We start from the raw sequence: 17,009 nt of genomic DNA, 5'->3' as shown, positions 1-17,009 counted from the left end.
CTCAGAGTTTATTGAGGAACAACGTTAATGAGTGCAACGTTTTATTTAATTTTAAACATATATCTGCATATGATATAATAAAGAATTTTAAGTTGTTGAAACACAAAAAAACCGGTGATTTATGGGGTATGTCTGTAATGGTAATATCTAACATTATAGACGTTATTGCCCCTTACTTAGCAATACTTTTTAATGAATGTGTTGATAGAGGTACTTTTCCAAATTTAATGAAACATAGTAAACTTATACCTCTATTTAAATCTGGCAATAAAAACGACATTAACAATTACAGACCCATTTCAATCTTACCAGCTCTTAGTAAGGTCTTTGAAAAAATTATATTAAATCAACTTTTGAATCACTTCAATGTAAATAACTTACTACATCCGGTACGGTTTTACTAAAGGTCGTAGCACTACGGATGCAGGCGCTAAACTTTTAAAACAAGTGTACGATGCCTGGGAACGTTCGCAGAATGCCATTGGTGTTTTTTTGTGATCTATCCAAAGCATTCGATTGTGTTGATCATAAAACCTTGCTTCTTAAACTAGCCCATTATGGTATCAAAAACGTTGCACTAAATTTGGTTGCCTCTGATCTCAGTGACAGAACCCAAAGGGTTTGCATAAAAGACATTAAGTCGCAGGGGTCGGCTACGTCAATGGGTATCCCACAGGGTTCAATGACATTGTGAGATGGTGATAACAAAAAAAAAAAAAAAACACCCGGCTAAGTTTGTTGTGGGCTTCTTCTTAGACCAGGACGCGTTTGGAACCCTCGTAGCTTTAGTTTTAAGTTTACGAATGTGGTTATCGCCATCATCTCACTACCGTGTGGTTCTTATGTACGCATCAAAAGTGCCACCTGTGGGCCTACTTGAATAAAGATATTTTTGACTTTGACTTTGACTTTAATCTTGGGTCCCTTTCTATTTTTGGTGTATATAAATGATCTACCACACCATGTCAGTGCAACCTGTGACATTCTACTGTTTGCAGATGATACATCTCTAATTTTTAAAACTGATAGAGGTAGAGACAACTCTGACGATGTAAGCCATGCTATGTCACATGCGTCGCACTGGTTTACTGTCAATAATTTACTTTTAAATGCAAAAAAAACTCAGTGTGTGGAATTTATTTTACAAAATGTAAAGAAAGTTAATAAAAATATAATAATAAATGGAGAATCACTAAAAATGGAAGATTCCACAGTTTTTCTGGGCAGGACCTTGGATTGTAAGCTTCAGTGGGGTACCCATATAGATACACTAGCAGGTGGACTAAGCTCGGCTGCCTACGCCGTCAGGAAAATTAGACAGATTACTGACGTAGAAACAGCAAGACTTGTTTACTTCGCGTACTTTCATAGTGTGATGTCTTACGGGATCTTATTATGGGGCAAAGCTGCTGATATTGAAACTATATTCATATTGCAGAAAAGAGCTGTACGGTCAATAAATAAACTTAAATCACGTGAATCCCTCCGTGAAAAATTTAAAGAAATAGGTATACCTACGGTAGCCTCACAATATATTTATAACAATATAGTATTTGTAAGACAACATATTAGTCTTTATAAACAAAAAGTTGATATAAACAGTCGACTTACAAGAAATGGTCATAAATTAGTGACATCTGCATATCGTCTGCGAAAGGTGCAGAAGTCATTTGTGAGATTGAGTATACTCTTTTATAATATAATTCCTAAGGTAATTTTGGAACTACCAATGCATAAGTTTAAAGAATGTGTTAAAACACATTTATTACAGCGAGTTTATTATATAATTGATTAGTTTCTTAATGACAAGGTTGCTTGGAAGCATCCGGCTCCGCTTTCAGCTCTCACAAGATAGAAAAATGAATGTATAATGTAAAATGTAAATTTTTGATGTTCGAAAAGAGCAACTGCTAAGTTTCATGCCGGCTTCTTCTCTGTAGAATCTGCCTTCCAAACCGGTGGTAGAGTCACTACACACGGACAGACTTGACGTTTTAAAAGTGCTTGTTATTTTATGAGGCCTACTTGAAATAAATGAATTTAAAGTTTTGATTTTTTTTGAATATTGGTATTGGTATGATTGGTTCCGGTCCTACCATTTTCAGTGATGTGGCCAGCCGTTCATTCCGTTCTGCCGTCATTTCCCATGTTAGTTTTTACTTAAAAATAATATCTATCAATATTCGTTTATTTAGTGATCCTCTTATTACCAATTTTAGCGAAATTTTTCGTAGAGTTAAAAAGAATTCTAGTGTACCAAATACTTTTTGTTTCGGGCAATCAAACATTATCCGCGGGATTTTTAAAATACTTGAAGTCGCGGGCAAGAGTTAGTACATACATAATTACACCAAAACCATTGCCCTCCTTTCTGCGAATGTCGGGTAAAATCGATAAAAATATATACGGAGAGCATAAAATGATGTTATCTAAAAGTCTTAAAACTAAAAATAACGTATGCACTATGCAAGGTAATACGATATGCTCTGATGAAATTTCCCCCCACGTAGCGGTCCGTAGCTCGTGCGCTACGCGGCGGTGCTACGTCGTAGCCAATGAGCTATGATCCCGCTCCAGTTCATTTAGCGCCAGAATGCACGTGCGCTGTTCATTATAAAGAAAATACTAGACAAGGGACCGAGGTGCGCTAGTGTAAGAGATAGTGCCTCTTGAAGTGTTTGAATTTAGTCCTTAAAAATTTATTAAATATATTAATTAAATTAAAATCTAAACAGATCATTCCGCATCAGTCCTCATTTTTCGCCCTTACCTTTATATTGCGGTATTAACAAATCCTTTGGGAAACATTTGGTTTTCTAGGATCAAAAGAGCTTATGGTACGCTCCGTCCTTTCAACTAACTCTATGCCAAAAATCAAGTTCAAGGTCAACCATGTGAAGAACGGATAAACAAATACACTTTCGCATTTATTACATTATGGTGATTAGGACGTATTTTAAAAATAATTTTGACCGACCACACTTTGTTCATTGCTAAGAGGTTATGCTTATAATTATCCGTGTAAGCGTAAGCGTTTTGTTGTTGTCCATACTAATTCTTACTGGCCAATATTATACTCATCTCAACTGTCAATAAAGCCAGGAAAATCGGTCACCTTTATTTCCTTAAAACAACTAGGCTTGTATATTGGTGTTCCTACACAATATGGGTCAATTATAATAAATATAATAAAAGTTGATAAAGTAATAATCTTCGCCAGGCAGCGAAAATGGGAATCATTTTAATGTTACCGTGTAGCATTAATAGGCGTTTGACTAACAAAAATGTTAACTTTGATATTATTTTTATCATCGAAAAGGTTGGTAACGAGCCTGTAAGCAATCTCCTTATGAATTGTAAACATATGGGTTTCTCCACATGTTTGCTGCAGGACGCGTTCCCTGCATGCTAGTGTTGCTTTGTTTTATTCGATGGTTTCACTTACGAGTACCATAAATGGTATATCGTCATTCAATAATTATGACATTACTATGGGCTGTAGCATATGTATGTATGTATTGTACATACTTTGGGTTATCGCTTCGAACAAAATTTGTTATTACTTATATTTAGATCTACTTTTAGTAATTACCTGTTTTGTGTACCTAATAACAATAAACAATAAACTAGTAAGATGCGAGTGGCTCGCTCTCGCACTAGTCGGCGGGTAAAATAAAATCTGCATCACGTACCGTCGCCGTGTCCGGGGCGCGGCCGCCAGCCTACACTATGAACTTCGGCACATTTTGTACAACTTGGGGCTTCTAACCCGGGCATATCCTCACAAGTAGTTGCATAATAATAAAAATAGATATGTGAATAAAAAACAAAAACTAATAATAACCCGAGAAACTTGTATTTTAGCAAGCCATGTGGTGAACGTTACTGTAGTCGTTATTACTACGAAATTGAACAGCTGTTCAATTAATTGCATAATCTGACTAGTAAGATGTCTATCCATACCTTAACGAATCGTTACATTAAACAATTTTATTTCTTAATCAATCTTAATCAATCTCAGACACTCCATAAACATAGCGTTCTGCAAAGATCACGTCAATTCATTGCACTGTTGCTGCGTGAAAGAACCAATACAATCACTATTGCGTGTAATACATTGGTAAGGTTTCCTATAATAATAATAATTTATTTGCATGTTTGTACAGTAGTAAACAATACAGTCAGTTAAGAGGCCATAACACTAAATTGAATAAATACTGTTACTTAACTATAGTAACGTAAATAAGCTTATTTAAAAGCATTAAATTAATATGTTACTATCGTATTAAAAGTCAGCGGTGATAGCGCGTTGGGTAGGAGCTCGACTTTACTTTCGGTAGGCCGAGTTCGAATCCCAGCACGCATCTCTAACTTTGTTATGTGCGTTCTAAGTAATTAAAATATCACTTGCTTCCAACTTGCATGCCTGAGAGTTCTACATAACGGTGTGTGGAGTCCACCAATCCGCACTGGGCCAGCGTGGTGGACTACGGCCTTACACTCTTCTCATTGTGGGAGGAGAGCCGTGCTCTGTAGTGGGCCGGTAATTGGTTGAAGTTATGATGTATTAAAAGTCTGCAAATTATGTATATTTATTTATTTATTTATTTATTTATTTATTGGGTCTACCAGCGATTTGACATATATAAAAATAATATTACTTATCATATATACATTACACAGAGTATGCAAACCATTTAAAGGTAAACACTACATTCTAATTTCGCTTATGAACTAATAATTTTCGAAGAGATTCAATAAAAACGAATAAAAAGAACAACAACAAAAACCGAAACAGTTACAAGTCGAAAAAAACCAAATTATTATTATTATAAAAGAAGTTATGAATAAAATTAAAATTAAAATTACAACTATGTTTAACTAATCTACATACTAAAGAGACTAAGCATAAAAAATAAACAATGATTAAGTTACTAAAATATAAATATAAAGTAAAAGAAAGTATACTATTAAACTCTGGGTGTTTAAGTTACTCATGATAACTTTACAAAATGTGCTATGCGAGTTAAAGTTTATGTCAATTGACTGACTGAATTTATTGTATAAATTACATAACCGAGGGATAGTGGAATTTGCGCCGAAGACTGTTCTGGGGGTATATAACAAGTAACAAAGGTACATTAGCGCTTTAAAAGTCCCAAGTCCCCATTTGTCGCAGCGTGCCTGTAAATGTGCTCCAGTGCACTCACTTAGCATACACTATCAGCGAAGAGGCCGAGATATAGCTGTTATATAGCTGTTTGCCGTCGTAGGTGTCGCGGAGGTGGCTGAATTACTCCCCGATACAGCGCCATCGCGCCGCTTTGTGTAAGATGACTACAGAGACGAGAGTGTCATTTTTGCGTTTAAATTCTCTTATCACCGAGCGATTTACACGTCGAATAAAGCTATCTATGTTATATTAAAACCGCAAAATATTTTGTCTATTTATTATTTTTTCCGATATGAATTTTAATCGATGGCGTCACTTCGCTCGCCGGTTGCATTTGTTGGGAAACAGGGAATTACAGCACTTTATCTATGATAAATCCAAAATATCTATGTGCCTTCCTGCACATTGCTAGTCTTGAAGTCAATACCTGGCCACTGTCCCCTATTTATTTAGCACATTTATCAAGAATTTATCTAGTCCACCAATTATTAGTATTTATGAAAAGTCATTTTTATAAATAGTAATTATTGTCGGAGCAGGCGGACGGTCTACCTGATGGTACGTGGATAACTAAAGCATATAAACAGAGCAACACTTTGCAGGGCACGCAAACTCCTACTACAAAGGCGTAATTACACCGAATACCTCGTCATTAAGACCAGAACACGACTAATAGTACTTCCTCGGACGAGCTCTGACTGGTAGTTCCAGAGATTAGCGTGTTAAAACAAATAGAAAAACTAATTCTTAAGTGTTATTATTAACAGTAGGGATGTAATGAAGGGCGTGCTTGCAAGGCTTAACGGCTTGATTTCGGTACAATTTGGCACATATAGCATACATGCATTTACATCGGATACTTTTTTCCCAGAATAGCACCCAGTAATCAAGAAGCAAAACAAGATGCTGCTGTTAGTATGCACCTCATAAATCAGGCCGAACCCCGTACAGTAAGATATACGCACTTGGCACAGTGTTGGCACGCTCCCGCCAGCGCCGCGCCAAACACCGACACCGGTGCAGCCTGTTTCATGACTCATCCATCATCCTCCTGTGACGTCCCACTGCTGGGCACAGTACTCCTCGAAGAGTGAGGCTAAGATCGTGTACCCACCACTCTGCTACAAAGCGGTTTGGTCTAGGGGGGAAGCAAGTGAGATTTTTGTAGGTCAGATCATCCACGGCTGTTTTTTTTTAAGATTGCCCTCTTTAGGTAATCAAAACTGAAGCCAAAACTGTATTTTTTACAGAATTTTTTTAAGAGAGTTTATACATTTTCTGCGAGATTTCCAAGCTTGGGGGGGCAGCTGGTCGATGTTCACATCAAAAGCTGAAGTGTCCGAATTATTATTTTACTTTATCGTGTTCATCCCACATTTATTGAACAACATATCAGAAGTGCGTGAGTTTACATCCCACTTCTGAAATACTAAAAGACAAGCAATCTGGTTTGCTTGTCTTTGCTTTTTGCAGGGGGTTTATTATTTTTATTTTTGTGAGCCGTGTGATAATTTAAATGAGAACCATAATGATATTACTAGCTGTTAACCGCGTGCGTCGTCCGCTCCGTCCGTTTACAAATCCCGTGGGGAACCGATTGTTTTCTGTGCCGATCTGATCTCTATGCCGAAAGATAATTGCTTGTTGAGTTAAAGCGTGAAGGGAAAACAACAAAAAAAACTACCGCGTTTTTTTTTATTACCGATAGGCCAGCGCTTGACGAAAATTATGCATGAAGAAAGCAATGATGATGTCTGTCTGTCTGAGGTTGGAGCACTCTTGCCTTGAAGGTACCCAAATTATACGTAGCAGGAAATACAGTTGCCGGGTTGCAGTTGCCTCAATTTGTATTATTATGTATGGATTCAGCGATAGCCAATAAAACTCCACTGCTGGCCGCTCCCAAAGGGAAGTCTTGCCCATAATCACCACACTGGGAAGATGGGTTGGTGACAGTAGTTGGTAGTAGTATTGTCATACTTTAATATATTAATTTATTGTTTACCACGGTGCGTGAATTGAACACGCACTGGGTGGGTCTGAGCGGCTAATTTCTTTTGGCATGGCCTGGCAGCCTCCGTCTGGGCGAATGTAAACGACTAGAATAAAGCTATTTGCATGTTTGGCAAGGCCTCCGACAGCCTACTGCCATTGCCTACATTGCGGCTGCGGCCGACCGCTGAGACAGCCATGTTTCACGCGACGCCCGGTTTATACATGCTTTTCCGATTTACTTATTGGTAAAACTACATTGACTGTATGTACACAGTTTGAAGACACTCATCCGTTGATATATTTAAAAACATTTGTTAAAACACATTTATAACAGCGAAGTTATTTATTATACAATTGATGAATTTTTTAAATTCAAATACAAAAGTTATTTATTTTTCTTCTTAAAGTGCCGTCGTCTTTTGAAGGTCAACGATCATTACGGCCACATGTATTTTTTATATTTTTTAGGCCGCGGCTCTGAGTAGGAAACGAGTGCTTTTTCCAAACCATTGGCATAAGTTTTTAAGCAAATTTTTGTTCTTTATGCGACTTTTGATCGTTTATTCATGTTTTATTATAATTTATGAAGCTATCATATATTTCCATTATTGTGAGGTGATGATAATAATCACATTCATTAACGTTTAATGACATTTTTATTATATTCAGCCGACATATTTTGTTTATTTTGATTTTGTTTATTGTGATGATTTTTTAGTTATTATATAAAATTGTGTAAATAAAGATTTGCATGTCATAGATTTTGACTAAACATGTAAACCTACAATGTTTTATGCAAATAAAAAGATTGAATTGAATTTCCAAATGCGCCCTGGGCTAAGCAGAGCACACAACAAACTTAGCCGGGTATTATTTAATGACAAGGTTGTTTTGCAATCAGTCAGTTGCGCTCTCGTCTCCCACAAGATAGAAAATGATTGGAAATATGCAACTGCTGCGTTCCTTGGCGGCGTCTTGGTAGAATCTGTCTCCCGAAGCGGTGGTAGAGTTGATACAAAGCTTAAGAGATGGTCAATAAAGGCTTGACGTTTCAAGAGTTCTTATAAACAATCCTAATTGAAAAAGATGAAATTTAAATTTGATTTTGATGGCAACTCAACTTTAAAATACGGTTTCATTTTAAGTTTACTAATGCCCCCCTGTCAACACAAGTTTTCTTTTAAATTATTCCAATTTATTTAGTAAGTACTAAAATATTAAAATGCCAATTTGGCAGGTTTTATCGATTATTAGAATATCCTAATGATACTAAAATGAGTGATTTGCTGGTGCCAGCTGAGGAGTTCTGTCCTCTATGTCCCACGATATTCAAAAGTTTTAACAAGATTTTTTTAAGACGATATAGATGGGACAAAGTTTTGGTATAAAATCTGCAAATCATTCATCCCCTGTTTTCGACGAACCCTTATTACTCTGTAATGTTATCCCGCACTTATAAGTATTAACTAAAGTTTACCTGTAAATGCAATTTAAATCTGTTCCGCGTGATACGCGTACAGAAAGACAAAAATAAGTTCTACATCGATATTCAATTTAAATATATATATTGTACAGGAATCTGTCTATAAAAGTTTTAATATGAATCCAAATTTCAGGCTTTGGTGTTTTTACTTGATTTCCCAAGGGTGAAAAATATAATTTAAAACGCTATTTATCATCAGCCTACTTATTAGTATGGGTATTCCCCATTCACACTCGCGATATTTCCAAATCTTGGCGATAATGAACAGAAACAACAGATAGCAGCAACCTACTCGCTCAGTATATTAGATGTTTTTCTAGGTAACAATGAGTACTTTATATGTATTTTATGTTATATGTGTACCGCCATTAAGTTCACGGAAGCCTCGTTTATAAGCGCTGTTTCTTGCACAGCTATAAATGGGTCAGTCAGTTATTGGGGTGAGTTTATTTCTACGCGAATCATCCGCAGCTGATTAGCTGGCTCGTGACTAGCATCAACCCCCTCCTCAGTACACTGGCATGCAGGCTGGACGTTTCTGAGGAGGTCTTTAAGGCATATATTAGAAAAAGGTTGTTTCTAGCTCTACAGTGCTTACATGGGACAAATGGCGGAAATAAAGCATTTATTTTTCGAATTCAAAAATTCCAAAATGTTTTATTCATGTAGACCTATCACAGGCAGTTACTCGTATGAAGCGTTCATACATCATGTAACCATTACTGTGAGATGGTGATAACTACATATGTATAAACAGAAGCTAGTAGGGTTCCGAACGAGCCCTGTTCAATCGAATCACTCTGGTCGGGTCCCATTATTTGGAAATTCGCAGATAATAAAGACTCCGTAATGTTTAAAGTGTAATATTTCCGAGCAGATTGTTAGCTCTCGCGCTGTAAGATGTATGAGCGAACCGTCTTCCGTCGCGCATAATTTATATCTGCCAACGCGCGTACGTCTATAGCCATTACCTACCCGCTGCCGTGCTACACTCAGCTGTTAAATTCATTGCCATCAAACATACTTTAGAAAATTCATTAGAATTTTAACGAGTATAAAAAAAATCGTGTGAGTATTTTTTTCTCTTCTTTAATCTCACCTAAGATGGAAGCGGGCAAACCTGTGCGGGTTTCTACGCGACATTGAACCGGCACGTCTTTGTCAGTAGGGTGGGAAGCGAAGGCCAAAGCCGCCCACTAGACCAGACCAGAGATTTCTGAAGTTATAAATTCCCAAATTGCCCCCGCCGAGAGTCGAACCCTGGAGCTCCTACTTAAATTCCTGGCGCTCACCTTTGTGCCAGGGAACCTTTGTGCCCTATAGTAAGCGTATCTTGTGTTGTGGGTACTAGGACGGCAGATGAATATTTATAAATACCCTACATAAATACTTATAATCACGAAAAAGTGTCCACTTGTGGGAATGGAGCCCAAAGCCTTTGACTTAGAAAGAGAGACTTAGAGTCATAGATACTTATAATTTAAGAAGAAAACATTCGTATTCATCAGCATCTTTGTCTAGTAGGAATGGAGCCCAAAGCCTTGGACTTAGAAAGCAGAGTCACTGACCACTGCGCCAATCGACGTGCTGCTAAGCGATGTAGCGTTCCGGGACGAAGTCGCATAGAAACCGATTAGGGCTATCGGTTTGCTAGAACTGCTATATAAAGGTGAGATTGCAATCCAGGGCTAACTTGTAGTGAAAAAAAAACCACGATATTTTCCTTCAGCCGAAGTCCTAAGCGCTAGGCTATCTACCTCATTGTTCGTTATAGAATTAAAACGCACTCTCTTAATTGATAAAGCTGCAGCGCGCCGATGGTTGTGCGCTAATTAAACAAATGAGCGCCAGCCGGAGAGTGATCACCGCCACGCGCTGTGGCTGATAACAAATGCATTTCAATTACAACTGAGCACATATTGGTTCAACCACTAATGCATGTATCGGCGAGTTGTTCACATTTACCTACTGACTGACACCTGATATGTGGTCATAATATAATAGGTGGTAGGTACGGTAGCTAACGTGATATATCATCATCATCATAGCAACCCATTACCGGCCCACCACGCTGGCACAGAGCGGATGCGCGGACTCCACACACCTTTGAGACCAATATGGAGAACTCTCATTCATTCAGGTTTTCCTACGATGTTTTCCTTTACCGTTGAACCAAGTGATATTTTATTTGCTTAAAACGCACATAACTTCCTACCCACTCGGCTATCACTGGTTCACATTTGCATTTATAATATTAGAATGGAGTATCGGCACACCAATTCGCGATGACATAGCGTGGTGGGTTTAAGCTCTATATCCATTTCTGAATGAGTAGGACTGTGCCCGAGAGTGGGATATTAATAGGCTATTTTATTTCACTACGACGACGTGCTCCTTGCATGCTCTGTCTTTGTCGGTAATTTTGAATAATGAGTGTCATTGTGAATGATCTGAAATGACATCGTCAGTTCGTTATAGAATCGAGTTATATTCGTTAAACACCACAAAGAAATAGTATGTCATCATCATCATTTCAACCAATCGACGTCCACTGCTGGACATATGATATGAATCTGGTCTTTTGTATGGATATGGTCTTTTGTAGGGAGTTCGACCATCCACGGTCCCGAGCGGCTCCTAGCGACTCGCCTGATGTCATCTGTCCACCTCGTTTGGGGCCGTCGGGGTCGCCATTCCAGCACCTTAAGCCAACGTCCATCGGTTTTCCAAGCTATGTGGGTAACTCTAGTTCTTCTACGGATCTCCCTGACGGTTAGTGGAAAACCTGCGAAGTGTTGCTGTGTATAGACACAGCAACACTTCGCAGGGCATGGAAGCACGTCCAAGCTGAGGCGTAGTTGTTAAACCTAATGTGCCTGTAATTACACCGGCAGCCACGCGGTGCAGACCGGAACACAGCACTGCAACAGAAAGCTCTACTACATGTAGTTGGGGGCTGATCGACGCTGCGTTCTACGTCGCCGTAAAAAGCAGCACTCTGTAACCTTCTACATAACACTGTGTGGGTTTCGCAGAGTTTCTAACGGTGCTTACAAGCTTGCATCGTCATCTGCGTTGTTGTTCCAAAATAAAATCCTCAAAAATCCGCAGAAATAGTTTGAGCAAATACGTCGGACACAAAGCTAAGCAAATTTGGAGTTTAAACAGCGGAAAAATCCTCGCTGGGAGGGCCAGCATTTGTATGTATTTCCCCAAACCGAGCTCCCGCCGTTTTAAATCCGTTGATAAGGGGATGCGGCGGTGCGGAAGGAGTTTTGTTCTGCTCTTATCATTTATTTACATTTGTATATTCGGGGCGCTCAAGACAATGTCGCTTAGTCGCTGAAGCTTATAGAGAGTATACAAACGCTGGAGTTTCGTTTATCTGTCAAATTTGTATGGAACTCTCGAGTACTAATAATACTATTAGTATATTTTATTTAACAAAAAAACAACGTAGCCAAACGTTTCAGTGGTGTCTCACGCGATAGTTTAAACTTTGTTACAGGAGGCTACATATCTATGACTCTAATAAATAACTTAAAACCAATTAAAATATCACTTCCTTCAACGGTGAAGGAAAAAGTCGTGAGGAAACCTGCATATCTGAGAGATCTCCATTATGTTAAGTTCTCCTTAAAGGTGTGTGAAGTCCACTAATCCGCATTGGGCCAGCGTGGTGGACTACGGCCTTAACCTTTTCTCATTGTGGGAGGAGACCCGTGCCCTGTAGTGGACTGGAAATGGGTTGATATAACGATGATGATTGTAAATAACTAATGTTTAAGAACACATACAACAACGAAATAAAAGGACACATTGAGCGAAATGCTTTAAGTCCAGTTTATTAAATGAAGGAAAAAGCAATTAAAATAAGTGTGTTAACTTGGAGGTTTGTGTGTAGGTATTATATGTCGTAGTAACTGTGCGCGTTTTTGTGTGTGTAAGGTGATGTGTCTTCGTTTACATAAAATCAAATTTCTTATTTACCTTCTAGTTTTACGGCATATATAGATGTTGGAAGATTTCAAATGGAACTTTAAAATTAATTTATGTAACTTTTTGTTTGAAAGTTACAGGGTAAGATAAAGATAATAATAAAATACAGTTTCTGAGATTAAACCTATTTTATTGACTCGCAAAATGCCACGTTAACGCCATTGTATTGTTTATAAGTTTTATTGGCCGGTTACTTTCACTGTTAAGGATATGATACAATAATCTAGTGTTTCAGGCTGAATAATTTAAACTAGGAAAGCGAAGGACACATATTTTCTTTTCTCATGTACTTTTACATTTCAATAACATTAAGAAACGAAACGTAAACTCTGTTTCACTTTATAAAGTAACTATATTGAAAAGATTTCTTTGTGTTTCCAACTACATTTCCGTATAAGAGATATCCTTACTTACCTACTGTAAGATCTCTTAATCTGCATCTTAAGTAAACCGGCCATCTCCAATCCTCTCGAGATAAGCGCTGCTCGAGGGTCACTCTTATCTCTGCGGTGCCCTCTGGCCAGGGCGCCTCTTTACTGCAACGAGATAAACTTCAAACAGTAATGAATTTTTTTTTTTTAATGTAGGTCATAATGAAAACAAACCTCCTGTCACCTAAAACTAGTATAATCTTGTTTGGAGTAGAAGAACGGGAAAATCTCACCATGACTTAGAAGGAATAATAATTACATTAATTAACACGCACTTCAAAGTTCCTTGTGATAGCAGCAACATCGAATCTGTTAGGAGACGGGAAAAAACGAGAGAAAGCCAGACCGGTTGTCATATCATTTTCGAGAATGGGTTATAAAAATAAAAAAATAAAGATTCTGAAAACGTAGTATAGTGTAGCTTAATCCTTATCGGTTTCTACGCAACATCGTACCGGAACTTCGTGGTTAGTCTTTAACAAAAAGGTGTTTTAGGCTTTTAAATTGAAACAGTTGTGTAATACATATGTGCGATAGATTCTTTAATCTTTAAATATTGAAGCTAGCGTTCGCCTAACTCCGAGAATAGAAAAGCAAAGTCCCACTATAACAGTCGCATATGCAAAACCCGCTGGAGTCAGCGCTCCGGTACAGCCTCCGCCGCGTATTAACATAAAAACCCGTCGACGCACAGACATCGCGAGCAGCCCTCCAGCGCCGCCCTTTCCCTGTTCCCGACCTATATCGACTTCGCAAGTGTTTGTGCGACGCGTCGACGTGGTGTCGGAACGATATCCTGCATTCGTTTCATATTATACTTTTATTAGAAAGCAATAAATTAAATATTTTAAAAACAGCGGACTTTCAGTATAGTAGTTGTGAAAAAAATATGTTATCCGCCATTTTTAAGCAGTCGCCATCTTGAATCGATTTTCATCAAACATGCTAACCACTGCTATGAAAACTTCCGATTTTTCAAACAAAATAATAATAACACACACACATGCATACACACTCACACACACACACACTCCCACTCACTAACTTATTCTATAAGTTGGACCTCTACTGCAATCCTACCACTAACAATCAGGTGGGATTGCAGTCAAAGGCTAAATTGTGATGGAACAAAAAAAAAACTAATTACTTAAAGATCTGTAGACATGCTGATGATTAGCCCTGAGCTTAATATCTTGTCGTGACTGAACATAGATGAAGTCACGATATTAAGCTTAACCTGCTACGCTTTAGGCTACCACATATTAGTTCGGGATATTAATAAAGCCGTTAAATAAAAGATGAGGTAAAATTGCGACCGATTTTGTGTAAACGAGTGACATCTAAGGATGACTCGCGATTTTTTGCCAAAGAAATATCCTAATTGTCTGCGCGCATTGATTCAAATGGGTTTGACGGAGACTAATTTGGACAAAGCTGTGTTCTGAACTGCGCTGTAAAAAGTTACGGGAACCCGAAGGAGGGTCTGGGCTCCGTGATTGAGTAACAAACAGGATGGTGAGACTTTGTGACGAACTCTCTGGTTCAGTGGTGTGTTTAGTTGTCAAAATAGGTCCTTTGTCCTATTTCTGGACCTTTCACAGGCCTCTTATCTGTAATACAAATAATGACTCACCGAGCTCTTAAGACCTCTAATGCTGTTGATCCAGCTAAGTAACGCCCTCTTAGATGTCTTATTACCATCTATGAAACTATTACATACGTTATGAGCACCAAGATTTCTCATCATGTAGAAGTGAATAAAGTCACGCGTCGACCGTGTTGCGGGCCAACTGGTCAAGAGCAATCGTCGGAACTTCTTCACCGCCTGGATTGGCCGAGCTCCATTCATGGCTTTTGGGAGTCTTTAAGCTGTACAAACTAGACAAGCCAGTTCAAGACTACCTCAGAGAATGCATGGGGCAATGGAATACAATTCTTTGTATGCAAGGTGAACGGGTCGCGGATGCCGTTGACTGAATCAGGATACGACCGGGTATCTTCCAGGGCGATTGTCCGAGTCCGCTATGCTGTTGGCGGGCTCTGAACTCGCTCAGCTCCTTACTGGAGAATTCATTGATAGTGTTTCAGTTTCGGAGAAGACACAAAACTGCCTCACCTTCTGCACATGGACGACCCAAAGCTATTGGCACCCAATGCTACACGCCTGCAGGAATTACTGAATATCACCAATGAGTTCAGTGATTCAGGACAAGTGTGCTTTTCTGCATGTGGAGAGGTCACTTACACTCACTTTCTGAGGCTGAATCATACCAGTACCCAGGCACTGGCATGTTTGAGCCTCGGAGAGTCACAGTCAATAGGGGTGCAGGAGTTGGACCTGAAACAGTCAGTTTGCGAAGTCTTTTTTCAACGTCTGACAAAAATCGGCAAAAGTTTTTCGTCAGGCGCCAATAAAGCTCGAGCCTATAACTGTAGCCCATCCTCACGTACACCTTTGGCGTCCTCAGATGGAGTCAGACCGAACTTAACGCCCTGGATTGAAAAGTCCACCCAGAAATTCCCACATTGCCGGCAATCGAACCCAGAACCTCCAACTTTAAAACACAGCGCTCACCGCTGCGCCAGGGTGTTAAATCGCTTAGCGGATAGATGTGGGTCAGACGTCCAGCAATTAAGTTACCGTGAAGATGTGTTGTCGAGATAGCGGCGAGCGGGCCCGTTACATGCTAATGCGCTGCCCGGCAGCACTAATGCTGCAGATTGCGGCCGATATGCACAGAATACACACACAATAGACACATCTTTTTAAATATACGTTCTGTTCTACTCTGTATCATCCCAGAAGTTATGGGCGTAAGTTCTTAACGCTGTTTCATACGTGAGTGATAGCAAACTTTTCTTGTTAGCCCTTGACTGCAATTTCACCCGCTAGGAAATGATGATGCAGTGTAAGATGAGAACGGGCTAACCTTTTATGGTTTGGATGCTTGATAGCTTGAAGATAATGAGGACATCATCATCAATAACAGTCCAGTACTGGAATAAAGTCCTGTCCGGCCCTCCCGTTGGGATTCATGCAGATGCGCTAAGCAGACTGGTTGGTGATCGTAGAAGATGGTAGTAGTGTAGCAGCACAGGAGACCGCTGCCCGTACTCCATTACATTCCCTTAGTCACCTCGTACGACATCCGCGGGAAGAGGAGGGATTCTGAACTGCCATCACCACATATACATATGACATTAAAACTTCTTTCACATAAAGATTATAATTTAAACATTAGAAGTAAGAATTAAATTACAGTGTACATGTACACTATATACTAGGTAACATAAAATTCATAATTCGTTTAAAAGAAATTGCATACAATTCTACAATAAACTACCCACTGACATCGTGGAGATATCTCTTAAAAAGTGCAAAGTTTGTATTAAACGTAAGCTTATAGAAAAGTCATATTTTAGTGTAAAGGACTACAGAAGCGATAAAAAAGCTCGGATGTAAATTATTGCTCTAACCAGGTTGCTGTTCTAATAATTTTGCTAACAATGAGAAATGGTGATAACAAATAAAAACACCCGGCTAAGTTTGTTGTGGGCTTCTTCTTAGACCAGGATGCGTTTGGAACCTTAGTAGCTTTAGTTTTAAGTTTACCAATATGGCTATCGCCGTCATCTCACTACCGTGTAATTCCCATGTAATGTACTCATTAAAAGTGCCACCTATGGTCCTACTTGAATAAAGATGTTTTTGACTTTGACTTTGACTAGTACTGCGTCTGCGGTACGGGTTCTATGGGCGTTATGTAGCCTTCAAGTCCGTTGCTGGAATAACAATTAGCACGCCATTAAGCTGCGGACACACCTACCGAGCGCCGGAACGGATCCCGCGCAGACTGCGGGTGTCTGACTCTTGCGTGCGCTGTGATAACTGCATGAATAGCGTGGATTCATTGGACGTAATCAAGGG

This window comes from Pararge aegeria, chromosome 25 (genome assembly GCF_905163445.1).
Source record: "Pararge aegeria chromosome 25, ilParAegt1.1, whole genome shotgun sequence".
Taxonomy (NCBI): Eukaryota; Metazoa; Arthropoda; class Insecta; order Lepidoptera; family Nymphalidae; genus Pararge; species Pararge aegeria.
This window is presented reverse-complemented; position numbering follows the sequence as displayed.